The sequence below is a fragment of the Leopardus geoffroyi genome, chromosome A1 (assembly GCF_018350155.1).
Source record: "Leopardus geoffroyi isolate Oge1 chromosome A1, O.geoffroyi_Oge1_pat1.0, whole genome shotgun sequence".
NCBI classification, from domain to species: Eukaryota; Metazoa; Chordata; class Mammalia; order Carnivora; family Felidae; genus Leopardus; species Leopardus geoffroyi.
In genome coordinates, this window is record NC_059326.1 from 53,872,149 (window position 1) to 53,899,376 (window position 27,228).

General features: G+C 38.4%; 2 long non-coding RNA genes across 2 annotated transcripts; both read right to left on the minus strand.

The window, feature by feature from the left end:
- Positions 1-627: 627 nt before the first annotated feature.
- On the minus strand, positions 628-25,701 carry LOC123599139. Its single transcript, XR_006712998.1, has 2 exons — positions 25,508-25,701; positions 628-963 (listed from the first exon to the last, which is right to left on the minus strand). It is a non-coding gene; the product is annotated as an uncharacterized LOC123599139 (long non-coding RNA).
- LOC123599138 lies at positions 7,541-13,386 on the minus strand. Its single transcript, XR_006712997.1, has 2 exons — positions 12,640-13,386; positions 7,541-11,006 (listed from the first exon to the last, which is right to left on the minus strand). It is a non-coding gene; the product is annotated as an uncharacterized LOC123599138 (long non-coding RNA).
- Positions 25,702-27,228: the final 1,527 nt, after the last annotated feature.

Below are 27,228 nucleotides of genomic sequence, written 5' to 3' on the forward strand. Positions count from 1 at the left end.
ATGCAAATGGCACATGTGAGGGACTGACCTGATATCTCAGTCTAATCACGGTGGACTCCCAGACTATGTTCCGTGCCTGTTCTTTCCTACATAAATCGTTAAGGAATTAAGTTTTATTTTCATATCGGTACTGAATAGAATTTTATTCTTGGTCCGTCTGCATTTACTGACTTAAACTCAACAGAATTAGCTATTCCAAACCTATCCCTAAGACTTTGTGCCTCCTGTTCTCTTTAGGTCTTGTTATGCACCTTTAGGATACTACATGCTGCCTAACTAGGATCTTAGCCAGCACCTTTGAAAGGGAGTTTTGATTGGCCTGAGTCCTTTCATCATGACCTAAAATTATTTTGGGTCAGACTTTTAAATCCCAAGTCCATCCTGTGATTTCTGTGGTCAGGGCATTTGGCAATCATGCTTTCCAAAAATATTGAGACATCGGGAAGAAGGCTCCAAAACCAGTGTAGATGTCAGCACCTTCATTTATAAGAACTCACACTGCCGTCATGGAAAACATGCTAATGCCAGAAGGAGGGAGGAGAGATTAAAAGAGTTCTAGAAGCAACAAGTCGGAGCTCGATTTCCTGGTGGTGGTGCATGCATGCACACATAGAAAGATGTCAGAAACAGTTTTACAGCTTTTTTTTTTTAATCTAGCAAAGGAACATTTTATCCATTTGTCAGCCCTGTGAACTCTGGTGCCTCAACTGCATTAGCTTTTTGTTCAGTTTTAGGTGACTGAAATGCTGAAAACAGGTTCCTTGTGAAGTCTCGCCAAAAAGCGTCAGGGGAAACGGTATCTGTTCATGTATTGGACCAGCGTTCGCATTCTGACGGAGTATTTTCATGTCAAAACTAGTATCTCTGTGGTCATGAAGCCCTCTTCTTGTCAGCTATTAAATTGCTACCAAGGGCTACAGGTGGGGCTTTTTCTTTTCTTCTTTCATTTTAAGTTTCTTCCATCTAAAAAAAGGAAGACAAAAGAAGACATTGATTTATACAGAAATCCTAATGTGCTACTAAGAAAATGATGTTTTGTGTGGTCACATGATCGAAGTGTCTCCCATGAAGGATTAATCTGGTTCTGGGAATAGTTCTGAGAGTTTTTATATCCATTTTTGTGAAGCTTCAAGAGGCTTCAGTGTAACACGACACCCCAAGAGGTCTGTAAAGTTGTTAAAATATTAAGAAAGACATAATTGTTAAAAGACTAGTTCTTAAATAAAATCCCTTGTGGAATATGAAAAATCCCCTAAAGCTATAAGGCGACAGTGTTGCATTGAGGACTGATGTAACTCAGTTCATTTAGAAAATACCATAAACAGCTTTATTATGGGAATTTGGTAAAGAAATCTTTCATTAATAGGAAATATTTGGCTCTACACTGCAAATAAAGTGATGTTTACATAATTTGCTAAGATCTTTCAGAGATTCAATATCCTCTGCCCAGCCTTAACATGAATACTATATTAAATATATGATTTTGAAAAAAAACTTATAAAATTCAGTTGTGGGTAATGTGATTTCTCATCTTAAGTTGTACCCTTCTGTTGTTCACTGAATTCATTTGGTGTAATTAGGGGAAATGGTTCAAATCCCCTACTATAGGCTGATGTGATATAGACAGTCCTTGCTAGTGGACCTTGTTAGAAAGAGATATGCACAGATTCTGAATGTCCAAATTCATCAACGGGAATCTGTGCTAGATTCCCAGTGGTATATGCAGAAGGAACACTTCAGTCAAACACACAGTTGACTTGTATGGGCTTTAACTACAAATCCCAGCGAAATCCTGAACTTGCTGGTCTGGTCTGGACCACATGTGAACCTTTGCACTTCTGTTTTGCCCCTTGGTTTATACCTAGAATTTGAACTAGTCCAAGTAGTCTGTTTTATCTCGTTTCCCTGAGGACCACCCTGGTATTCATCTTAAAACTCCCTGGAAGTGTGTCCTTGGCTCAGCTTAGAATCTTTTTTCCTGGGAAGTGTGTTCCCTTGGAATAGAACATGGGTGGTCGTGAGCCAGGTATGATGAAGAAACACTGAGCAATCTCTAAAGGTTAGAGTGTATAGCCAAAAGCCTCTAAATCTAAGGCAAGACAATATAATTTTGAGTATCAGTGAGCACTGAGGTTAGCCTTTGGTGCACCAGGGTTGCATAGGGAATTAAATGTACATGGACTTGGCTAAGATTTCCTCCCCCACTGTGGCTCCTTGGACTCTGAATCTATAGGGGAGTCAAGATTTTATCCTGTAAGCCAAGAGAGAGTGGCATGATGAAATATGCATTTTGAAAAAAACATTAAATGTTTATTTATTTTAGAAAGAGAGAGAGACAGAGTGTGAGTGGGGGAGGGACAGAGAGCGAGGGAGACCCAGAATCTGAAGCAGGCTCCAGGCTCTGAGCCACCAGCAGAGAGCCTGACACGGGGCTTGAACTCACAGACTATGAGACCGTGACCTGAGCCGAAGTCAGACGCTTAATCGATTGAGCCACCCAGGTGCCCCGAAATATGCATTTTGAAATGAGAAATTAGAAGTTTTTTGAGTGATGGATCAGAAGGAAAGAAGGCTGGAGCCAGAGCAGTCAAGTCATTAAAATGTTCCAGATGAAAGACCAAGAAGATGGGCACAAGGGAAGAGTTGGTTAAAGAAACAGTAATCGAAAATGACTCTTAAGATGCAGTAGAAGGTCCCCAAACCTGTAGAGATAAGCTTTTATTTTCTGAACTCAAATTGCATGGAAGAAAAGTGTGTAACCTGTCAGAATGGCTAAAATTAACAACTCAGGAAACAACAGATGTTGGTAAGGATGCAGAGAAAGGGAACCCTCTTGCACTGTTGTTAGGAATGCAAACTGGTGCAGCCACTCTGGAAAGCAGTATAGAGCTTCCTCAAAAAGCTAAAAGTATAACTACCCTATGACCCAGCAATAGTACTAGGTATCTATCCAAAGTATAAAAAATATGAAGGGCATGTGCACCCCAATATTTGTAATACCATTATCAACAATAGCCAAATTATGGAAAAAGCCCAAATGTCCATCAACTGATGAATGGATAAAGAAGCTCTGGTGTGTGTGTGTGTGTACACATACATACATATACACATATACATATACACACATACATATACATATACATATACATATACACATACACATACATACGCACAATGGAATATTACTCAGCCATCAAAAAGAATGAAATATTGCCATTTGCAATGACGTAACTGGAACTAGAGTGTATTATGCTAAGCAAAATGAGTCAGTCAGAGAAAGACAAATACCATATGATTTCACTCATATGTGGAATCTAAGAAACAAAACAGATGAACATGGAGGAAGGGAAGGAAAAATAGATAAGATAAAAACAGAGAGGGAGGCAAACCATAAGAGACTCTCAACTATAGAGAACAAATTGATGGTTGCTGGAAGGGAGGTGGGTGGGGATGGGCTATCTAGGTGATGTGTATTAAGGAGGGCACTTGTTGTGATGAGCACTGGGTGTTATATGTAAGCACAAATTCTACTCCTGAAACCAAATACTATACTATACATTAGCTAATTTGAACTTAAATAAAATCTTGAGGAAAACAAAAACCAACAACAACAACAAAAGGTATGTAAGATAGGAATATCCAATGTGAAAACAATTTCAAAGATGGCAATGAGAGATAGAATCATCCAAACTGTAAGGAGTTTGCTAAATGCCTCTCTCTGCTCTCTTTGAAACCCCAACTAAGGCAGATACTAATTTTACATTACATAGCACTAACTCTTCACCTTGTACACATTTGCTAAAGTTCCTCTTGTAACAAGCTATCCTTAAATTATGCATTAGGGTGCTCTGCTTCTGTCAGCTGCTGTCAGCACTCTTCCTTAGTGGTTTCTACCATCTGAGATGGTGGTTCCCTAGCTCATAAAAGCATGTGATTGTTATCATCAGTCCCCTGGCTTCATTCTTATTTCACAGGATGGACTACAGAAGATAAAGTATAAATATCCCTTTCTTACTGTTCATTACCAGTCACATTTTCTCATATTCAATTTCATTCTTCCCTTCCAAGAAACCTAAATAGGAGTATATATTGATTTTGGAAATGTGTTTCTTAATGGTAAGAAATAGCAAACTATACCCTGAATTGTAACTTTAAATGTATATTTTATGTCCTTTGGATAAAACAAAGATGTGTACTTGGTCCTATTTTTAGTGCTCCTGCCGTGTATCAGGAGACACATATTCTGTATTTAGCAGGAAAAAATATTTTTACCATTTTTTCAGTGCCTAGAATGAATAAAAGATCTAAGATTTCTTGCCTTGTGAGCCCTTTTACAGTTTAGCAGAATCAAGAGGTGAAAATTCACCTGCAGTTTTGATACACAACCTGACAGGACATGGGCTATAACTCACAAAAAAAAAAAAAAAAGTCCTGTTTGAAAGATTTATCTCTTGGAAGGAATCCATGCAGATAAAGTGGCTGGATAAAGCAGAATGGAATAGCACACAATTGAAACTGGTTCTTACACTTTTCATGTAATGGCATTCTTTTGTTCTTTGTATTAAATATTCTAAATAGTCTCTCTATATTAATTGATAGATTAAAGCAAGCTAGATATTATGTGTGCATATATCATTTCTGATTGGCCCAATTTGAAAGCTTACTGGGGCATGAAAAAAACCACCACACACACAATGCTTTCTTTCTGGGCAGTGTAAGGAACACAAGACTGGAGACAGAAATGGGGATGTATTCTGATGATCACAGCCTTGAATGGGCAAACTATTTCAGAATAAAAGCACAGAAGACTCAGCATAAGGATACTATCCCCTGTTTAACCTAAGACAAGCACATCAAATCCAAAACTTCACACTTTGTCTCAGATAACACTGCTGATGGTGTGGTTTTCCTTGTAGGAAAATGTGGACGAAAACCTAGATTTTTGTGGCCAGTCTTTGCTGGCTGACAGGGTCAGCTGCATGGGGCAGTCACTCGGGGCCCAGCGCCTAGCAGGGCCCTGTACTTGGTTTAAAGCTTTGCTGTTGCTGAGTGTTAAAAATTTTAAGAATTTTTGAACAAGGAACCCTGCATTTTCATTTTGCAATGGGCATCACAAGTTATGTAGCCAGTCCTGCTGGCCGGACCCAACGTTTTGGAGCTCAGTCTTGTTACTTTATAATGGTAGGACATGAAGCCTTTGGAGAGTTTTTGGTATTTTGTTTGTTTTTTGGTTGTTTTCTTTTTAAAAATTAAGCAGTCTTACTTTTGAAGCTAATTTATTTATATTTATGGACTTGAATCTCATGCCTCTGGATGGCAGGGTATTATTCTTATTCTATTCTTATTCTTGAATTAGGTCTCCCCACTCCCACCAGGTTTAATAACATAATCTATTAGCTATAGGTCATGATAGGAGATCGAGCTCTAAGTCAAACTTCTATTATAACCACTGAATACATCCTTCCAGCCTTAGTTCTCTGAGGTGGAACCTCTGTGCATGTCTCATACACTCACTTGCTTTCTCCCTGATGGTCTTTCAGTTCCACTTTTATGATGCTGTCAAAACTGTGCTTCAGAAAAGCCTAACTAAAAAGAAGGAAGCCAGGTGTTCACAGACATTTTGATTAACTTTACCTTTTTAAACCACCTTTGAATTTTAAAATGCATTCTGTGGAACACAATTCTTTGCCTACTACTACATCATGTGATTCAGTATTAACTGACTTATAGCCAGGTAATTATCTCTTGCATCTCTATTGAGGGAATACATGTTGTTGAAATGGTTAAGGTTTTAATTTTTTTTAGACAAGATTTTTGCTAATTAGATATCGTTAATTTACCCATATGTTGGTTTCTTAAATTTTTTTAATGTTATGATTTTTAAAAGTTGGATATTCTACCTTCTTCTAAAACATGGGAGGGGCTGTTTCAGTTAGTAATTTAATGAAGTCCAACTTATCTATCATTTTCTTATGGGTAGCATTTTTGTGTCCTGTTTAAAAGGTCTTTGCCTATTCTAAGCTCATGTATATTTTCTCTTCCATTATTTTCCAGAAAATGTATTGTTTGACTTTTCCTATTGAAATCTATTCCATCTGGAATTCATTTTTATTTATGATATAAGATAGTGAGGTGGGATTCAAGGTTTATTTTTATTTGTTTTCCAGTTCACACAATATCACTTATTGGGAAGAAGAAAAGCAAAAGAAACTATCATTTGACAACCCTTACTCATCAGTGCAGTATTTGTGTATATGGGTTTGTTTCCAGACTATTTTTGGAATGTTTGTTCAATACATTTATTGTCTATCCTTTAATGAATAATAAATTTAATTACAATAGCTATAAATTTTAATTTCTTTATTTGATGTTGTAGGTCTTCCAACTTAACTTTTCTTCAAGGTCATCGTGGCTATTCTTGGTCTTTAACATTTCCACATTGATTTAAATCAACTTCTCAAACTCCACAAAAATACCTGTTGAGATTTTAACTAGGAGTGCAGGAGATCAAACTCAGAAATGACTTTTCTGATACTATTGTCTAATTCATGGACATAGTATGTATGACATAGATCTAGATCTTTTTAAATTTCTTTCAATAATATTTTATAGTTTTCTCTCTTACACACTATTGTTAGATATAATCCTATGTGTTTAATTTTTTGATATATTATAAATAACATTGTATCATTTTTAATTTTATTTTCTAATTTATTGGTATCTTATGAGTATAATTTATTTTTGTGTATTTTGTATGTACTGACTTCGATAAATTCACTTATTGATTCTAAATGTTTATCTTTTGGATTTTCTATGTACATTCTCATGTCTTCAATGCATATATATTTTATTTATTTTTCTTGCCTTATTGCATTGGCAGGACTTCCAAGAAACTCTTAAGTGGCAATGGCAATGGGGTTCTCCTTATTTCTTAAGATAACTTTATCTCAGAAAGAAATTTTTCAGAGTTTCATCAAGCTTAATATTTACTATAAGTTTTCTTTGAAGATACTCTCTATCATATAAAGAAATTTCCTCCTACTTCTGTTTTGCTAAGAGGCATTTATTTTGTTTTGTCTCAGTCATGAATGGTTGTAAATGTTTTTATTTATTCATTTGAATTTATTAAAAGGGCTACATGATTACTCTCTTATTTCTGTCAGTGTAGTAGATGACAATGATTGATTGTTGAGTGATAAATCAACTTCCCACTCTTAGTTTAATTCCAATTATATTATGTTTTCCCATACTGTTAGGTTTAATTTGATATTCTTTAGTATGTTTGTGTCTCTATTCACAAGAAAGATGGGTAATTTTCCTTTTTTTATGTCTTTGCCAGGTTTTGCTGTCAGGATTACAATGGTCTTATAACATGAGATGGGAAATATACTCCCTCTATCTAGACTATTAAAAAGCCTGTGCAGGATTGAAATAATGTTTTCCTTAAGTATTTAGAATAGTTCTCTTTTGAAGCATCTGGGCCCAAAGTTTTCTTTGTGTGAAGGTTTTTAATTTTGAAATCAATATCTTTCATAGATAATGGCATCATTCAGATTTTTTATTTATTTGTATCAATTTTGGTAAGTAATGCTTTTTTCAAGGAATTTAACGTATGAAGTTAATTAATATAAAGTTGTTCATGATCTCCTTTTACTATATTTTAACATGTGTGATTTTTAGCTTTTTTTCTCCCTCTTCTAGTGGATGTATTTAAGGCTTTAAAATTTCCTCTTTAAGCACTACTCTTCCTACATTGCACACATGTCACTCATTTCCAAAGATTTTCCAATTTCCTCAATTAAAACTTTGATTTTTATCTCTACAGTGCAGTGAGAGCACTATAAACCCTATGCCACTGTTTTCTGTTTTGCTTCCATGCTCTGTGCCAAAACCTAGCCTACTCCCCGAGGGCTTGTGGGGCTCACCTCAAAGTATTTCCCTTCTCTCTGCAATCAATACTCAATCTTCAAGGATTCAGGATCTAGAAACTTCAAGTCCTGGCTTCACTGGTTTCCATTTGTAACGTTTAGTGTTTTTGTTTGTTTTTTTCTCTTTTTTTCTTTTAGATAGAGATTTTGTAGTTATCCTTTATGGCGGATGAGACACAAGATACTTCCTCTTAGACACATCAGTTTACTCCCCCCACCTCACCCCGGGTAAAATTTTACTGGTAAAATGCATTTCACTTCTGCTGCTGTCATACCACGTATTTGTTCAGTTTATTATTACCTAGAGAATGGCAATCTAGAGATATTGAGAATCTTTTTGAAAATATTTAGTTTAAAAATTAGTCATAATATTTCCCTTTTCTTTGTGTATCTTGATACAATAGGTTGTATGTATGTGTGTGTGTGCTATTTCAATATCTGATTTTATCTCTAACGCAATTGTAATTCTTTTTTTAAAGGATTGCCATGGCAAAAATGGCTTTTTTTTTAAAGATGGGAGAGGAAGCATCAAACACTAGTTATTTTTGAGTTTCATCAAACCTGTGTATTCCTTCTTGTGTGTGACAGTATGGGAATTGCTGTGATAGAGATGAGGATTGAAAACCCCTACTAGTGAAGCTAAAACTCCCCTGGGATGTTCTCTGATTCATAAATATAGATCAGCACATACAAATAGTTCTCATCTGTTATGTTGCAAATCTTTTCTCACTGCTGAAAACATTGAGCATTGTTGGTGGCTCAGTAGCATCATCTTTCTCTAGAAAGAACAATCCCTAACAATTTTTGGTACTTTAATGTCACATTGGGGAATGGCTCAGTCATAAAACAGGTAATTTATTCATCATGGACAAATGAGTGAATCATGATGTGGTCACTTGGATCTATATCCCATTTGTGATTATTTCTTTAATTCATTAACCAGAAAACAAGACTTTTTATGCCAGTGTTTTTTGCCATCCATGAGAAGCAGCATGCTTGCATTTTCACTTTCTATTCAGGCCACTGTGAATTCTGTCTCTTAAATTATTTATATCAGATGAGTCTTTCCTTATTAAGCTTTGCCGCCTGGCCCTGTCCTGGAAGCTCTGGACCCAGGGCACTGTTTCTCCGAGTACCCTCTCCTAAACCATGCCTTTATCCAGGTGAGCTCAGGTTATGCTGAGCATCAAGGGCAGCCTTCAAAAAAGAAAAGACACACAAAATAGTATCTTGCAGTTTGAAGAGTAGAAGGAGGGATAGAGAGTTAGACAGTCCCACCCACTTGTCCTGGTACTGGGAAAGGAATTATGTTCCAGCTCTATATATTGAGACTACAAAGTAATAAGACTGGTTCAACAGGTCACTCAGGAAAATCATATTCTTCTGGCCGTACCAAACAGCTTTAGATCTTTCTTAGGCAGTGCTCTCAGAACCACTTTCTTTTTCTTCACCCTGGAAGAGTCACTCCCTGGACCAGCAATGTCCCTTCCCATCATCTTTCATCCAGTTGGAGCTGTGAGTGGAAGACCACTGTGGGAGCAGCGTGCATCCAGGGTGACTAAGTGTAGCTGGGCAGGGAAGGCTTCTGAGCTGGAGATAGAAAAGCCTCCACTGCATAACTTTGATGATTGTGCCATTTTGTTCTCTAAGACAATTGCTATTCTGTCTTTGAAACAGATCCAATAGAGAATATATTAATTGTCCCAAAAGCCCTTGCACTCTTGCCATTATTTAAGTCAAAAGCAGCCTGGTGATAGTGACACAGGGCAACTGAGAAAGATGTACTGTCAGGGTGGAAAGAGGGGAGAAAACACTATCAGAAAAACCTGGATAGTGTCTTAGTCCACTCAGGTTGCTATAACAAATTCCATAGAGCCTGTGGCTTACACAGCAGAAATTTATTCCTCACAGTTCTGGAGGCTGGCAAGTCCAAAATCAAGGCACTGGCAGATTTGGTGTCTGGTGAGAGCCCACTTCCTTGCTCATATAGATGGCCGTCTTCTCTCTTTGTGGTCACATGGCAGAAGGGGTGAGGGAGCTCTCGGGGTTCTCTTCTGTTAGGGCACTAACTCCATTCATTAGGGCTTCATTCTTATCTCCCCAAAGCCCCACCTCCTGATATCATCACATTGGGGAGTAGGATTTCAGCATGTGAATTATACACGGACTACAGCAGGTAGGCTGTGAGTTGCTTTGTTGACTTTTTTTGGAAGGTCATAGTCAATTATGACAGTGTGAAGACTGTATCAGAGAAGTACCTGATGCAGACATAGTGAGAGGAAGAAAGGAAAGGAGGAGCTGCTGCATTCTGTTACTTCTCTATTGGTTTTCAACATTTCTAAGTTGGAATACTTGCTTATGAAGCAATACCAAAATAGTCTGGATTTATATGGAGGAACACCAACATATTTAGAAAATGCATGATGTCTCTCGTATAGTTGGTGTCTGTCCAGCATCCGTTTAACTTCTATGGTTCCCAGAACAAATTAGCCAGTGAAGACTCTAGCTCCAATCCCTTTTTTCTTTGCCCAGACAAATGGTGACAGATTTCTTCATTTATAAAATATAGTGGTTAATTTGGATGATTCCCCAATTCTAGCCAGCTTTGATAATTGAAACTCTGCTTTTGTGAAACCTGAGGTTTTGGGACTTCTCACCTAGTTTTGACATTGAGTAGCATTACAGAGTACTCAGTGGTATTCCGGGTGACTTAAGGACCCTCTGTTCATTCCAGCTACGATAAAAACTGCCAGGCGCTTAACATCAAACTGCATTTTCTCCAAGTGGATTGCCAATGCGTTGATGCCAGAGATCACAATTGCCTTTTGGAATATCATGTGATAACTGATATCACAGCAGTGCCAGCCAATTCAAGAGAAAGATGGCACGAGTTACTTGTTTCAAGAGGGAAATTCAGGTACAGGCGGGGTGGACTTCAGTGTTTTAAAGTGAAGCTTGCTGATGAAAGGCAACTCACAAAATCTGGTGCCAACTGTTTCTTTTGGCAGGTCACCAATGTCACTCAGATCTCAGCTTAGCAACTATAGATGCTAATTACCTTGAAGTTTATCAATCTACCTAAAAGCAAAAACAATCATCTGATGAGTCAAATTATCACTCATATCAAGCATCATTATGGTTTCTTTGCCTATCAGAATAAATATGTAGTTCAATGGAGTAGAAAGGGACTTACATGAGGAGTCAAAAACCCAAGTCCTAGGATTTCATAATTTATTTGTTGAACATTCTTAGGGGAAATCATTGATCTTCTCTGAGCTTTTTCTACATCTAAACTTAGGAATAATCCATATGCAACATCATTTTATAAGAATGTTAAAAGACCCCGAGAGAATTCACCTCTAGTTTTATAAGTGAAAAAACTGACCCTCAAAGAATTGTATTCCCTTAGTGAAACTGGAAATTCCACGTGCTTTCTGTTAGTTTTTATTAGCTCTGTTTTGAAACCAAATGAGATAATGTATATGGATGCTACAATATAGAAACTGTAATATACTATCCTGCATAGTGTATTGATAAAGAAGGGCAGTAATGACATCTCTCATTTCCAAATGAGAACATTAGGGCACAGGTAAGTTGAAAGATTATTTGATATCAGCTCTCAAGGGTTAGAAGTCAAGTTTTTTTCATCTACCAACTTCAGGAGTATCTCCATGAGAATAGACTATAAGGGAGTATTATTTTCAATAGGGACTAAATGTACTTGTCACTAAGTGGCAGTATAGAATAATGGAAAAGGCATAAGTTCTGGAGGCCAGGAAACCTGGCTTCCAAATCAGAACCCATCCCTTACTAGCTATATCACTTTGGATAAATATTTAACCTCCCTGAGTATGAGGTTCCTCAGGTAAAAAATGGAGATCTAATTAGTAATAATACTATCAAATACTTATGGAACATTTATCATGTCATAATTACTCCTGAATAGTTTTGTATTATTGTTTCAATGGTCTTAAATTTATTAGCTCTGTGTATTCATAGAACAGATTTACTTGAAAACTTTGAGAAGATTAAATATGCCAAGCCCCTGTTTAGTTTCCTTCCTTTCTCTCAAACACTACAGAGAGGTTTGATATTCACGCTGGTGACAAAACATATACTGTGACAAATGAATCCCTTCCTCTTCCCACTGTGACCCAACTAGGAAGTATGGGGATGGGAAAGGAAAAACAATGGGATTGATTGTTTCATATCTATCACAATTAGCAGACGAATTATTGATTATTAGTGTTTTTCCAAGCATTAATAACAATAATGCTCTGGCCTTACATTATGGTCATTTCTATCCAACCTGAAACAAATAACAGTTTTCATTGGGTTTTCAATTGATGTTGTCGGTGTTTGCCCATAACTGAGCAAAAATATTTTCCCTCCAGGAACTGTTTTCTCATTAAAGCATAGGCAAACTGCATTCATTACATAGCACATATCATTTAATTCTTGTAATTTTATCTGGTTAAAAAAAACATAATGAGAAGGAACTAACTTCACAGGAGATTTTTCTAAAGGAATTATACCCTACAATCAAAATCAAAATTGACTTTCCAATTAGAAAAGGAATTCAGGTCAGGAATGTGAACTAGCAATTTCAAAATTTAACCACATATATTGTTTAGAACAAATATTACAAACAAACTCTTTTTGCTGCTCTATTTACCAGAAGATCTTTTCAGCAGTTTCTGTAAATTCTTACCTTGTTGCCAAAGAGTAATTTGAGGTTCAAAAGCAACTGGAGAATAGAGCTATTATTTCTGTGACTTTTCATTAATTCTGAGCCTTATGGTGACTGAACATCTTTCTTTCCAGAAGCTCAGAGACATTGTTTACTGAGCTGCTATGCTAATTTGTACTTTGGAACAAAGCTTGAGCTAGTACCTCCTTCAGAGATGGTGCAAATGAATTGGGTAGAAGCAATGGTACCCAGATCTTGTAGCTTTGGAGATTGTCAAAACTTCAACAACAGAGTATTTCACAATTACTCTTAAATCTTTAGATATAATCTCTCTTCTGAATTCTAAATATATTAACCACATATGGTATATTCACCTGGGAGTCCCAGAGGCACCTCAAATTCAGCTCATTCCATATGTACGCATAATATTCTGCAAATCTGCTACTTCTTTAGTATGCTACATCTTGATTAATGATTTACTATTCACCTAGATGTCCAAGCCAGAAATCTGACCGTCATTCTTGATTGTTCCTTTTGTTCAGTGTTTGTATCCAGTGAATCTCTCCTGACCATCAGTTCTGCTTCCAAAACGTCTTTGAATCTGCTCATTCCTCCAACTACTATCCTCATTTTCTCTCTCCTGGATGATTGTCACAGCTTCCTAATGGGTCTGCTCGTCCCCAGGGTAACCACTTTCCATTCCACCCACTGAACTGCTGCCGGAGTGTGCTTTTTGAATAACAAATCCGATCTTGTCGCTCACACAATTAAAACCCTCCAGTGGATCCTAGCCATTTACAGCATGAAAATTCACACCCCTGAGCATAGACTTGCAAAGACTGTTTTTGATCTGGCTCCTCTGTCTTTCATCTGCAACCTAAGGCCATCCTCCCTGAACGTTTCCTGGTTTGGTTTCATGTAATCCTCTCTAGGGTTCCTGTGTCTTTGCACATGCAGTTCCCATGCCTGGAACAGCCTTTATCTCTTCCACCCCCTACGCACCTACTCAACAGCTCAGGAGGCACCTGTTCCGGGCAGCTCCTCCTGTGCCCTTCTGTGCATATTCTGGGTAACAATCTCATGCACATCCTTATAGTAATTTTTACTTCATTATATTTTAATTCATTGTTTATGTACTAGTTTCTCCCTTCTTTCTGTGTATTCATTTGAGCATTCTTTGTATTCCCAGCATCTATCAGAGCATTTGGCAGTAGAGTAGGAACTCAGTACATGTTTGCTGAATATGAATGAATACCAAGGCAGCTGGTTTCAGTCAAAGCGCGGCAACCCCAGGCATACAACTTAACGTCCTTTGAGACTTTGTCCTCATTTGCAAAACCAAAGATGACAAAACCTATCTTCCTGTTCTGCTGTGAGAATTAAATAAGAAGGACATACTCTGTAAACAGTAAATTAATATATAAATATATATAAGATGATATAATTACTGTGACCTATTACACACCGAACAATAAAAATCAATAAAAACTGATTTATTGATACACATGACACGTGGAAACACATCACGAAACTACCAAGGCTTTCCTTTCATTCCCATCTCCATTGCTTTCCTTCCCTTCACTATTGATCCATATACCCTTGATGTTATAACCACTACATCTGGTGTCCTAAAGTTGCCGTCCACTTTCAGATCTGCATGACTTTGTATGCTGTCCCCCTGCTTAGAATGTCGCTTCCCTCTGCTCTCCTGGTGAATTTATCCTCTGAAGTCTGACGCCAGTTTGACACTCTTTTTTAAGTTCATTTATTTATTTTGTGAGAGTGTGAGAGCAGGGGGAGGGGCAGCGGAAGGAGAGAAAGGGAGAATCCCAAGCAGGCTCTGTGCTGCCAATGAGGAGCCCGATGTGGGGATTGATCTCAGGAACCAGGAGATCATGACCTGAGCCAAAATCAAGAGTCGGTCGCTTAACCAACTGAGCTGCCCAGGCGCCCCCAGAGTTTGATACTCTGGCAAGCCTTCCCTGTCTCCCCCAGACAGAACTGATCATGCTCTTCCCTCAGACACTTGGTATATGCTTGTCTTATGGTTGGGTACACTGTAGATAGTTTTGTTTGCGTGTTCATCTTTTCCACATTCTATTGTGAGCTCCTTGAGGTGAAATCTCATTTTCCTAGGACTGTTATTACCATTTCCCTGTGATTGTTCCCTGCAAAGTGAGTCTAACTCGGATTCCCAAACCAAAGGGCACAATACAGGCAAAATATTTAAGCATTCGCCATCCCTCAGGTTGCCCTTCTCTCGGTTGAAGAGTTTGTGCTCTAGGAGACACCCTGGGTTTATGAGTTTCTCTCAAATTTCCCTTGATGACTATTTGGGATCTGCCTGGGGCTTCCAGGTGTGTTGAGGTTCTTCCAGGTCACTGCTCTCCCTGGCATTTTGTAGCTGGATTCGTTTTAGAGCTTTAAGTGGATGCAGTCTTGGTTTCCTTCTTAGTATCAACTCAAGTCTCCATATGAGAGGCTGGCACTCTCTTTCTTCCCTGGTTTACTTTTCCCTGATGCCTGAAGCTTTGCTCGGGAAACTCAGCCCTGTGACTTACCATGAGCTATCTCTCATCCAGGACATATGCCCCAGAATATCCTTTCCCTCCCTTCCTCTTGTTCTGCCCTGTTTGCCTTCCTTCTCTTCTTCCTCTCCCTCTCCTTCTTCCTATTCCCCCTATATTGACCATGTCTTCTAAAGGCAGCCAATTGTCACTGAAGATTTGCTCAGTGCTAGGCACCTGTGTTAAGCACTACACGTGCATTATATCATTGTTCCTTGCAATAAATCCATCAGGAATTACTATTAAGGCTCCTATTTTAAAAGAAAAGGACACTGAGATATACAGAGATACTATGACTTAGCAGACGTAGGATTTCAAACAACCTGGGTCTACTTGAGTAGAAAGCTCATGCTCTTAACCCCAGTGATTTTTTGCCTCTGAGGCATCTCTGACCCCACCCCCCTTTCTCCTGTCTGCCTCTCCCCGCTTCCTCTGAGCCTCTGCACTGCCACCAGTGGCACACAGTTTGCCCACATTGTGACTTAAATGATCATGTTCAGCTGCACGTCCATGATCAACTTTTATTGCACAACCTGTCAACCTCCCTGCTCTGCCTTTCTTTACGTACAGCATCTGGTAACCTTCACCTCTTGACATACAGCAGAGGGAAAGAGCTGCAACTTCTTTATCTTTACATTCCTAACTTCTACCACAAGTGGGTCCCAAACAGATCCACTAAACAAATACACAGATTTTATTGACAATAGTAGAGAAAAGATGAATAGAAGCAATATCCAACATTCTTTTGACCTGGAATTATGTTAAGTACTGTTGATTTTATATAGAAACATTTGACATGTTAAATGTTCGCAAAGGAGATTGCCCAAAGCTGACTACTAGGCAAGCTTGTTGGTTTGGATTGAATTAATGCAACAAATTCAAACCTAAGTATAGAAAACTGGGTTTTTTAAAACAGAAAAGGGAAGTTGAGCCCTATAAAAACATTTACTTGTGCCTTTTTCTCAATCTTAACTTCAATATTTTATTATAATTAGAAGCAACCATATTTGTTATAATTAATTTCTCTTTGCAACATTCCTGGGAGATTAGAAAAAGAGTGGGTAATTATAAATTGAAGTGTAGAAAGGTGGCTTGGTCAGGATCCTATAATGAACCCAAGGAACTGCTTCCCTGCTCATGATTTTGCTCACTGGCAAATCTTAATACAGTTTTTGGTTCTCAAGGAACCACTTATAAAATTAGACAGTAAAGCAAAGCTAATTTGAAGTTAGTTATTTAACTTATATAATCATGAATCACTCACTGTAGACTGTATGCTATAGACTAAATGCATTTTGTTTTCTATAAGGTCACCTAAATGGGGAGTTTTCTTCTTTGAACTCTGAGCCTATGATGGGAAAAGGCCCATCCGTATATCTCTACTCCATGCTGTATTGCTTTTACCTTTTTGGGAATATGGTGTTTTGTCATGTGTTGTAGAAAGGATAATAGCCACCCCACCCCCCACCAAGATGTCCACGATCTAATCCCCCAGAACTTATGAATATGTTATGTTGCATGGCAAAAAGCAATTTGGGTTACAGATTGAATTAAGGTTCCCAATCAAGTGACCTTAAAATAAGGAGATTATTCTGGATTATCCAGGGGGGCCTAATATAATCACAGGGGTCCTGAAGTGACCATGAGGTAAGAAGGGCTTGACACATCATTGCTGGCTTTAGAAGGGGCCACCATCCATGGCACATGGGTGGCCTCTAGAAGCTGGAAAAGTCAGAGTGACAGGTAATTTACTAGAGTCTTCAGCAGGGACACAGCACTGTTGACACCTTGATTTTAGCATGGTGAGACTCATGTCAGACTTCTGGCCTACAGAACTGTAGGATCATAAATATGTGTCGTTTTAAGCCACCAAGTTTGTGGTAATTTGTTATGGCAGCTATTGAAACATAGTGTAACATCCCTGTGATGTCCTATCCATCCACAATCTTGAGAAATGGGATTCCCACACCCTCCTGGAACACTTAGGTATCTGACTTTGAATTTTGGTGACACTCTTTCTCCCCAGGCTGAAGGACATGTCTACTGTTCTCACGTCAGTACCTGTTAGAAGGGAGGGGTGAATCCCACAGAGAAATGCTCAGGCCCTGGTGATATCCTTATTTTATTTTTAAAACACCTTTCTTCTATCTAGTGTGTAGATATTCTGGAGTGGTTTGAAGAATGTTGAATGGGAAATTGGTCCTGAGCCATCTCACTTGGACCTGGAACTACTGGCAAATGTAGGCCACACTGAGGGGCGAGGCCCTGCCCAACAGAACTAACATGGTGCTTTTACCGTTAAGGTCCCCACAGCCTTTTAGTAAAGTCTGGCTCCTGCTCCCCACCTCCATCCCTTTACCATATATGTCTGCATATATCAAACACTAATTGTGAAAAAGCTCCATACCCTTGCACGTGACATTTTGGCACTCCAGGGAAATCAGGCATGTAATCAGACTAGTGTTTCTGTGAATCACCACATACTGTGTGACAGGTAAGGAGTTTTCCAAGCTTTTGCTGTCTTAATTTGGCTCCAGCACAGCCAATATGCACTATGACATAAAATTAAAAATCAATAGCCTCAGTCCTCAAGGAGCGTGGGTACCTATTGAAGAGATATACATAATGTGATCTTTGTGGCGATAGGTATTTAGCTGTTGTGCACTGGTATTCTTGCATAGCTGGATCTGTTTTGATTGGCCAAGGCCATAATTGGCTTGGCCATTTGATCTGCCATATTGGCTATTATGTGGGAGAACAGTGAAATTGCCCTTATCTCATCTTCAGGATGGAAATGGAAGCCTGTTGGGAGAGAAGAGTCAGAACCTTGAAGAATTAACAAGCATTACTAAGCAGTGGAAAGAGAATTCCAGAGCATGGGCAAGGTCAAGATTCAAATAATTTTTGCCTATGTATAGAGAGTGTTTGGTCTGAGTGGTGAGGGTGCTAAGTACATGCTGTTGGGAACCACAGGACTCTTGAAAATTTGTCTCTGGAGTTCTTTGGTTATAAATTTTTTAAAAAGCTGATTGGTATAATAGTTAGCTTAAAATTCTTTTGTTGTTGAAATGAATGTTTCTGGTCACTTTTTTTTTTTTTCCTCAAAGGTTGTTCATTTTGGCACACTATGAAGTGGTCCCTCACCTAGCTTTAAGGATTACTGATTTGTAAAATGGCTTTTTAATTTTAATTTTGCTTTTTAAAACATTGAATTAATTGCCAGCTATTTATTTCTCCCCTGTGCTGTTTGTAATGGTTGAAAGCACAACCTAAATATCCATCAGTGGCAAGAAGTGTAATGACTCCTTAGGAATATGGTTGGTCTACGTGCAGTTCCCCTCTGGAAATCGTCATAGTATGGCCTTGAATTTGAGCTTAGCATCTCCAAGTTCCTATTTTTGCATTTATGAGATGGATTCGTAACATCTGCTTTACACAATTATTAAGAATTAAAACAGACGATTAAAAAAAATTGCCACAGTGCCTAGAATACACTAAGCTCACACTCATTCAAAGGTAGCTTCTTTCATTATTGTTTTTTTCTTAATTTTTTTCTTATTAAAAAAAAGCAATGAATTATTGCAGAAAACAAAACAATAGGGTAAACACAAAGCATACAATAATCCCACCTATTCAAAGATAACTGCTATTAATATCTTGCAGAATATTTTCCATATCCTTTTATATGATTTCTATATATTACATACTACTATTTTTTGGTAAAATTGGATCATACAATGTGTGCTACATTATAACCTACTATAATTAATTTCAGCAAACTACCATTTGACAGACATTTATGCTATTATAAATTTTTGCTGTATGGCAGTGTAAGACAAAATGAATTATAAATTAAAAAGCACTAATGGTTCCAAGAATTGACACAAATACTTTGTACACACCAAGAGTAGCAAAACAATGCACAATTAGCCAATACCTTAAAAAGCCCATTTGTTCATCATTTAAACTTTATTTTCCTTTTCTTATTTTTTTTAATGTTTTTATTTATTTTTGAGAGAGAGAGAGAGAGAGAGAGAGAGAGAGAGAGAGAGAGAGAGAATGAATGAGTCGGGGAGGGGCAGAGAAAGAGGAAGACACAGAATCCTAAGCAGGCCCCAGGCTCTGAGCTGTCAGCACAGAGCCTGACTAGGGGCTTGAACTCATGAACCGCAAGATCATGACCTGAGCCGAAGTCAGACGCCAAACCGACTGAGCCACCCAGGCACCCCTACACTTTATTTTCATGTGGATGTGCTTTCTTTCCATTAAAATGTCTTTCAAAGTAGTTTAATTAAATTGTGTCTGGCTAAGTCATATGCCATCTGGGCAAATGTGAAACTTTGGTGACAGAAAGAGGCGAGGGCCCAAAAGGGTTGTATGCCATGTTAAAGACCTTGACTGTGGATGCTGGAGAAACTTTGAAGAATTTTTTTTTAATATTATTGTTATTTGGAAAGAGAGACAGAGAGCAAGTGGGGGAGAGGCAGAGAGAGAGGGAGACAGAATCCCAGGCAGGCTCCCCCTGTGCTGCCAGCACAGAGCCTGAAGCAGGGCTTGAACTCACAAACCATGAGATCATGACCTGAGCCAAAATTAAGAATCTGACACTTAACTGAACCTTTGAAGAATTTAAATTTTTTTTTAATCTTTATTTTTGAGAGAGAGAGAGACAGTGTGAGAGCAGAGGAGGAACAGAGAGAGAGGGAGACACAGAATCCGAAGCAGGCTCCAGGCTCCAGGCTCCAAGCTGTCAGCACAGAGCCCGACGCAGGGCTCAATCCCATGAACCGTGAGATCATGACCTGAGCTGAAGTTGGACGCTTAACCGACTGAGCCACCCAGTCGCCCCTGAACCTTTGAAGAATTGTAAAGCATAGGCTAAGGAGGTTTTATCCCAGTTTTAGACTTTGCAAAAATGAGACCTGGAAAAAAGTTACTCAAATATTGAAGTCCCCTTAAGATGGGGGTAGGGGCTGTGAGTTAAACCAAAAGTTTAAGTAAATTGCCTTGAATCCTTTCTGGGCAAGGTTAAGTAGGACATAAACATCAAGCAGTCCAAATGGATCGTGTCTCTTTTCTGCCCTGTGGGAACTTACAGGAATTCTTTTTTTTGTTGTTGTAAAGTGTGTTACACTGATAAACTCTGGATACCTGTTGCCCACATTAGAATTCTAAAGATGAAGGGGAAAAATAAAGTAGCTGTTACTCTATTTATGAACTGGATTGACTGCAAAAGGAAATGGTTAATGCCTCATGGCTTCAGGGAAGCATTTTATCTCTAGTGGCGTGTCTAAAATTTACTGTCCAAAGCAGATGCTTTCTCAGGCAGGAATTCTGCAGAATGTTTCAGAGTTGCTTACTGGGCTTGTAAATTTTGTTTCAATTCCATCCCTGCAATATCCATGTTCTTTTAAATGTCCAGGATCTTTTAAAAAATATGCCTTTCTGGTGACATGTCTGATTGACCGACATTTGGACCACAATGGCACAAGAAAATTGTCAGTAATCAGTGCTGTGAATACACACGCCTACCTGATTCATCCACTGGGCTCAGCTTGGTACCAGTGCTTTTGTTTTACATTCATTAAAATTCCTATCAGGACACAAAATGCTGAACATCACCCAAAACAAAACCAAACAAAACCAACCAACCAAAAAAGAAAGAAAGAAAAAAAAAAAAAAGCTTAGGCTCAGATACAGAAATGTTGGTTAATGAAGAAAGAAAAGCCATTTATAGATTGCTTTTTTTTCTTTAGCTCATTGTCATTTTTTTAAAATTTGAAGTTTTGTGGCAGTTATAAAACCCCAAACATTGTTTTTTTGCTTATTCAATTATCTCTTTGCCTCATGAAGGTAAACTGAAAGAGAAAAAGTAAACAAAAATTAACGGAAGATGTTCAGTCTTTCTCAGTCCCTCTAAATGCTCATATAGAGTAGGATATCCTGTCTTTCATTTCAACCCATATATTTTGGTCATTAAACCTTCTAAAATATAATTTTGCTGTATGCAAGTTTGGGAAACATATAGGGGCTAAAATAGGTGTTTTATTTCTGTAAATAAAACCTCTACCAACCCTATGTTACACAAACATGCAAGTAGTTTGGTACTTATTTGCAAAAAATACAAATGCAAGTTAATTCCAATTTTAGGAAATGCAATTATCTCTTAAGGGAAAAGCATAAGCTATTCCAGGAAAGAATTGTCATTTGATACAAGCTATTGGGTTTTACTTTCTTATTGAATATGTAATTACCCACTGTTTTTACATTTTCTTATAGTAGGGAGTAAAGAGAAATTAAATGAACAGGTCACATTGCTGTGCATTTTTTTTTTAATAGACAATGTGTTAAGCTAGATAAACAAATTTTTTCAGTAAATATGGCAGAGGCTTCTGTTTGTCTCCACAGGGTTTGTTCTCATTCTCTCCTGTGATAATACAAACCCTGATTTGGGGCTTGACATACTGACACTAGAGGCAACACCACGTGTTCCAATCTCCCTTGCTGGGTGTGGCCCTGTGACAAGTTCTGGATATGTACATTCAGCTTCCAGAACATATCCTCCGTCTTCCCTTTTGCTGCTTGGAGATGGGTGTGAGGGCTGGCTACTCATCTTGAATGTTGAGGATAAGGAAGCACTGCAGCGATGGCGGCATGGAACACAGGATGCAACAGGTGCTACAGATCTGACTATGGAATCGCCATACCATCCCTGACTCACCTCAATCCAGACTTTAATGCAAAAAGAAATGAAGATTTCGTGTGTTTATGCTTTAGGCATTTAAGATCTCTATGAGGGGCAGACAAATATAAATCCTAATGAAACCAGGACTTGATGTCTCAAAGTAGAGTGTTGGCCACGACAAAACCTAAAATGTAGATACTAATGGCTGAGACAGCCAAAAAGGCTCTTGTTATGCTGTGGCAACACATTTGATGAAACAATTACTATGACGTCTTGGAAAGCAGAGTGATTGCTATTGCTGTAGCATTAGGGGAAATTATAGGAAAGATTCAATACATTATCTTATGTTTGCTACTGCTCGCTTCTTCAGCAAAGTCTACAAAAGAAGTAAACTGAGGTGTGAGCTAGTCAGTCTGGTAGCCAACAGCATCCTGCAATACAAGTTGACCAAGCATCAACTAATTTAAGCAATCTTAAATTAGTAAGTAATACTAACTACCCATACATGGTGCCTACCGTGTGCCAGGCACCATTCAAGTGCTTTATATATTCTAAGTAAATCAAGCCTCCAACAATGAAGTCCAGAGTGGTTTTAGACCCATTTTACAAATGAGATCTGAAGAAGTTAAGTAACTTGCCAGTTGCACACCTTACAAGTGAGGACCCTAATTGAAGTAGGCCATCTGGATTCAAAGTTTAAGTTCCTAACTGCTGTACTAAACAGCCAGCAGTTTGGGCTTTATGGGACTGAAAAAACTAATTGCTATTGTACCCCATACTGAAGCAGTTCTAAGCTAAGGCTGCAAATAGGGCAGACTTGGCAGAAGATAAGATGGTGTCTCTGAGTCTTTCCCAAGCACCTGCAGTTAAGCGGTCTCTGCCAGACAATGAGAGCCAGCTCAGTGGCAAAGATCAGATGAAGAGTGCGGTCTCCCACCCCAGTTCTTTGTTTCAAAAGGCTTTAAGAGAGCCAGCCTGAAACATGAGAGAAGGGGGATGGGCAGAGCCCAGAGTCGATAAGTAAAAGACCTGTGTGTCTTTGGTCTTAAAACTCTGACTCTACAAGACTTCTGTCTGTGGCTATTAACACATACAACTACATACAACTGACCAGAAGCAAATAAACTGGAAGCCCATTAGATTTTTGAAGAAATTAGATTGCTGAAGACTCAAAATTCTGTTCAATCCCCAAAGCATTTGCTTGCCCTTAAACCAGTACCAGCAAGAGGCAGGCTACAAAAGATGTGAAGGTCCAAAAAGGACACCCTCTCTAAATGCCCACCTCTAATGGGGCCTGAAGGCTAGTGAACAAGGAAGTTCCATTCAGGGGATCTTTCTTATTCAATGACCCAGAAAAGTGTCAACTACCAAGAAGGGAGTCATCTTGAAACCTGTCAGAGAAGACATACCTTCCCAGATGGTTCTGTTTCCTATTCTTCCATGGCATCAAGCTGCCTACAATCTTTACTACGGTATTGTTTTCCCTTACTGATAAATTTGGCTTTCTCCCATCCCCCAGGTGTTTTCTTCATAGAAGAAGAATAATATAAGTGTCTTAATTGTAATAAACTTTCATAAACATGGAGATAATTGTGAAGCCTCTGTTGAACATATCTCTTCTTTTAAGCCATGGCATTTCTCCTGATCATCTATTTAAGTCCCTCCTAAATTTCTCTTCCTTTACGAATGACATTTTACAATGATATCACTTTTATAAAATAATGGTGACTCCTGATTGGGTAGAAGATTTCAGTAAGGGTCAAGGGTAATGCTAGAGAAAGTTCTATGCAGACCTGGAATCACTAATCTCTTTCCCTTCTACATGTCAAAAATAGGAATGAGGTTCCAGAATAAACAGTAAAGCAACTTCTAGATAACCCAATAGAGGAAGAAAAAATGGCATATTTCCAGTAATTCCAGATTGTGTAGGAAGACAAAATATAATCAGTGGAGAGGAGATTGACTTGTACATTAGAAATGCTTTTATGTAGATTTGAGCTCTGACTGAACTTGTTATTTCTGGACTCCATGACATGACTTTATGTCAGGGTAATGTGTTTATTTATTCAATTTGTATAATGTGTCCCAGAGTCTCAAGAAGTAAATGGAGGCATTATCAACGTAAATGAAGAGTTTGCTCCAAGCAGTGATGCTCTGGGGATGGATATCCAATCCAGATGTAGGTTTGTTGGAAGGAAAATAGAGTGGGTGTCAGTGTCAGTTACCTCCAGGTCAACACGCTACCATGGCAGATGAATAGAATATTAAGGATTGCCTAATAAATAACTGCTTTCCCTGAGGAAGAGAATTTCCAGGTTCTCTTTGTAACATCGAGTCTCTGATGAGAGATAAGGACACCAAATGATCTGGAGAAAGCAAATAAATTGATTGGCCACTGGAAGGAGGAGAAGAGCAGCTTGCACCGGAGGGGACAATGTAGTGGATGTCCTGTAGGAACAAAGCCTTCCTCTGGCTTCGGGTCGGTATGCAAACATTAGATTGTTGCCGGGCTGGCAGCAGATGATGGTGAGTCCTCTGCCAACACATGTCCTTTTCCTTTGATAATGGTGTCCAGAATTCTTGATGAATGGTTGGGTGAATTTTCTAGGTTTCTGGGTGGGGATTCAAATCAATAGAACTGTCATACATAATTGTGTGTCTCTTTCCTTTTTTTTTTTTTTTTTAAAGACGAGCCAGATCAAATACCCCAAAACTATCCATTTTGCACCAGATATTTTTTTTTTTAGAAACTAAATTCTCCTTAAGATTATAGCAATTGAACATTTGAGATGGGTTTGGACCACCAGCTAGTTTATTCTAAGTTAGTCCTGGTTTTAAACCTACCAAACTGTCCTCAGTTGTGTCACTGGGCCTGATACATAAACAAAGAGCAAAATTCTAAAGTACTCTTGGTGATAGAAGGGGTGGGAATTACAGAATCAAACACTGATATCATGTTGAAAGTTTAGTAATAACCTGTTCTAATTCAATGCAATCAAACAAAAAGGAGTATTGCTTTTAATTGAATTAGTCGAGATAGACTTATGTAAATATATTTACAATCTGTCTGAGTAATTCAGGATAGAACTTCCACGTACAGCACATACTAGCCCCAGGCCACAGTGTGTGATGTGCAAGTTTTACACTTATAAAAAAAAAAAAATTCAAATGTATTCCATTGTTCAGTCTCCCCTACCTGGCTGGTCAGTGTGAGCTACCCCTTTTTTCCAGGGGTGTATCTATGCTCTCGGGGCATGAAAAAAGTACGAAGTACAAGTGTCTCTGCTAAGATATCCATCATCTCTTCTGGTCTTCAGTCATCAGCCCGCACAGGAGAGGAATCATCATTTCTTTATTGTCCCATCTGCCTACACAGAATACATAGCCATGCCCTGTCTTCCTGAGGCCCCAACCTGGGAGGCACAGAATGAAGGTGGAGGGACTACATTTCTCTTTGGGATCCCAAGGCTACCTCTGTTCACCTTGCTTCTACCATCCACTCTTTCTCCTTTCCCACCCAAATGAATCATTTTCCAGACTGTGGCCGAGGAGAGGTCAGGTGTCTTACGGTTTTTCCTCCCACTTATGTTGTCCTCGCACAGAGTTGTCACTATCACTCAAGTGCTAAGTTTCTTACCTTCGGCACTATTGTTACTTCCTTGTTGGGGGGGCTGTCCTGCTCACTGTAGGATGTTTAGCAGCATCCCCGGCCTCCACTCACCAGATGTCAGTAGCACTTCCAGTTGCGAAAATTGAAAATTGTCTCCAGACCTTGCCAAACGGCCCTGGTGCCTTTGCCCGTGGTGGAGAACTACTTTGTGAAGTGTATGCGCTTTTAGAAACCAAAGCTGTTGAGATTTCCCCAGAGACAATAAACAGTGTACGGGAGAGCTGGCAGAAGGCGTGGCCAAAGGACATACGAGAAAGTGGGAGTTTATCACTTCAGTTATTTATAAACCCTCTATTTGACATTCAGGACAAGGAGACAGAAATGTTAGGATAGCTACACACACACTTCCACACTACACATAGAAACTGAAATGTTAGAGGGGTTTTGACTTCGTATTTTTTTTTATGAATTGTTTTCTCCTTACCAACACTGCTGTCACTTTTCTAAGACAGTATCTACATTAATACAAGTAAATTGATGCAAATAAAATAGATTTCAGAAGCTGAACATTAAAGTTTTGTGTGCATGATGTGTCGTTTAAAATTGTATTTTTCTAAAATACATGAATTTCTTCTAAACCAAACAGGACATTATATAGAACATCATCATGGCATCTTATTAAACAGGAAAAAAAAAAAAAACTCACGAAATATAGGCATGTATGGGTAGCATTAACTATACCACACTTCTTGAGGAAGAATAACAAAAGTACCAACTTGTGAAAAATTCAATTTATGAGACATTTTGAGTTCCTGAACTTAAGGGAAAGGAAGTCACATATTTCCCTGTGACTGATCTATGATGGGCCAAATAGAAATGTCAAAGGCTGTTGACAGAACAAGAATAATGGGCATACGTTTATGGCCTTTGTCAATAGCCCCAGAGATCAATGGCCTCATTGACCAAAAACCCAGTATTTCGTCCAAAGGATGAATTTTGAAAAAAGGTTTCCAGATGCAGTTTATATCCAGGTGTTGTGTTGGCCTTTTTGACACCCTCTAGTCACCTCGCCCCAGGCAGAGGAAATTTGAAAACTTATGATCAACAAGCTTGCTTTCTTCCAGGCAATGTTTGATAAAGTGTGGACTGGTAGATGTATTCATTCTCGTGGCTGGTAAAGAGTTTGGGAAATGATGGAGCAGTTCTTTAGGATTTTTGTCACTGAATGCATACCCTTTTCCACCTGTACACAGAAAGAACCTAAACCATTTAGTGTCCAGCATCTTTCTTCCTTTTGAGGATGACAGTTTTTAAAATTGCCACCTCTTTGATGTTGTGCTTATGCTAAGAAAGATTTCAGTGCAGTGACGTTTAGTTATCCTAATGTGACAATTGTTTTACTTTGAAATTGTTTTTCTCAAACGCTGTACTGATCCGAGCTTCAAAGACAAATTTAAAACTCTGAGTTATTCTGTATATAACACCAACTAAAGTGTTTTATGTTTTCAGGTTTTATTTTATTCTCAAAAACCTATACCCATATTTTCTCATGAATAAATATGAATATCTTAATTGAAAGTGAACTATTAAATGTAAGCAGGAAATATATACAAGAGAAAATGTATCTCTTTAACAAACATGAAAAAGATACTTAATTCATTAGTAAACAACAAAATGCAAATTAAAACAAAACAAGATACAATTTTTTACTTATCAAATTGGCAATGATAAAAAATTTTAGGGTACCC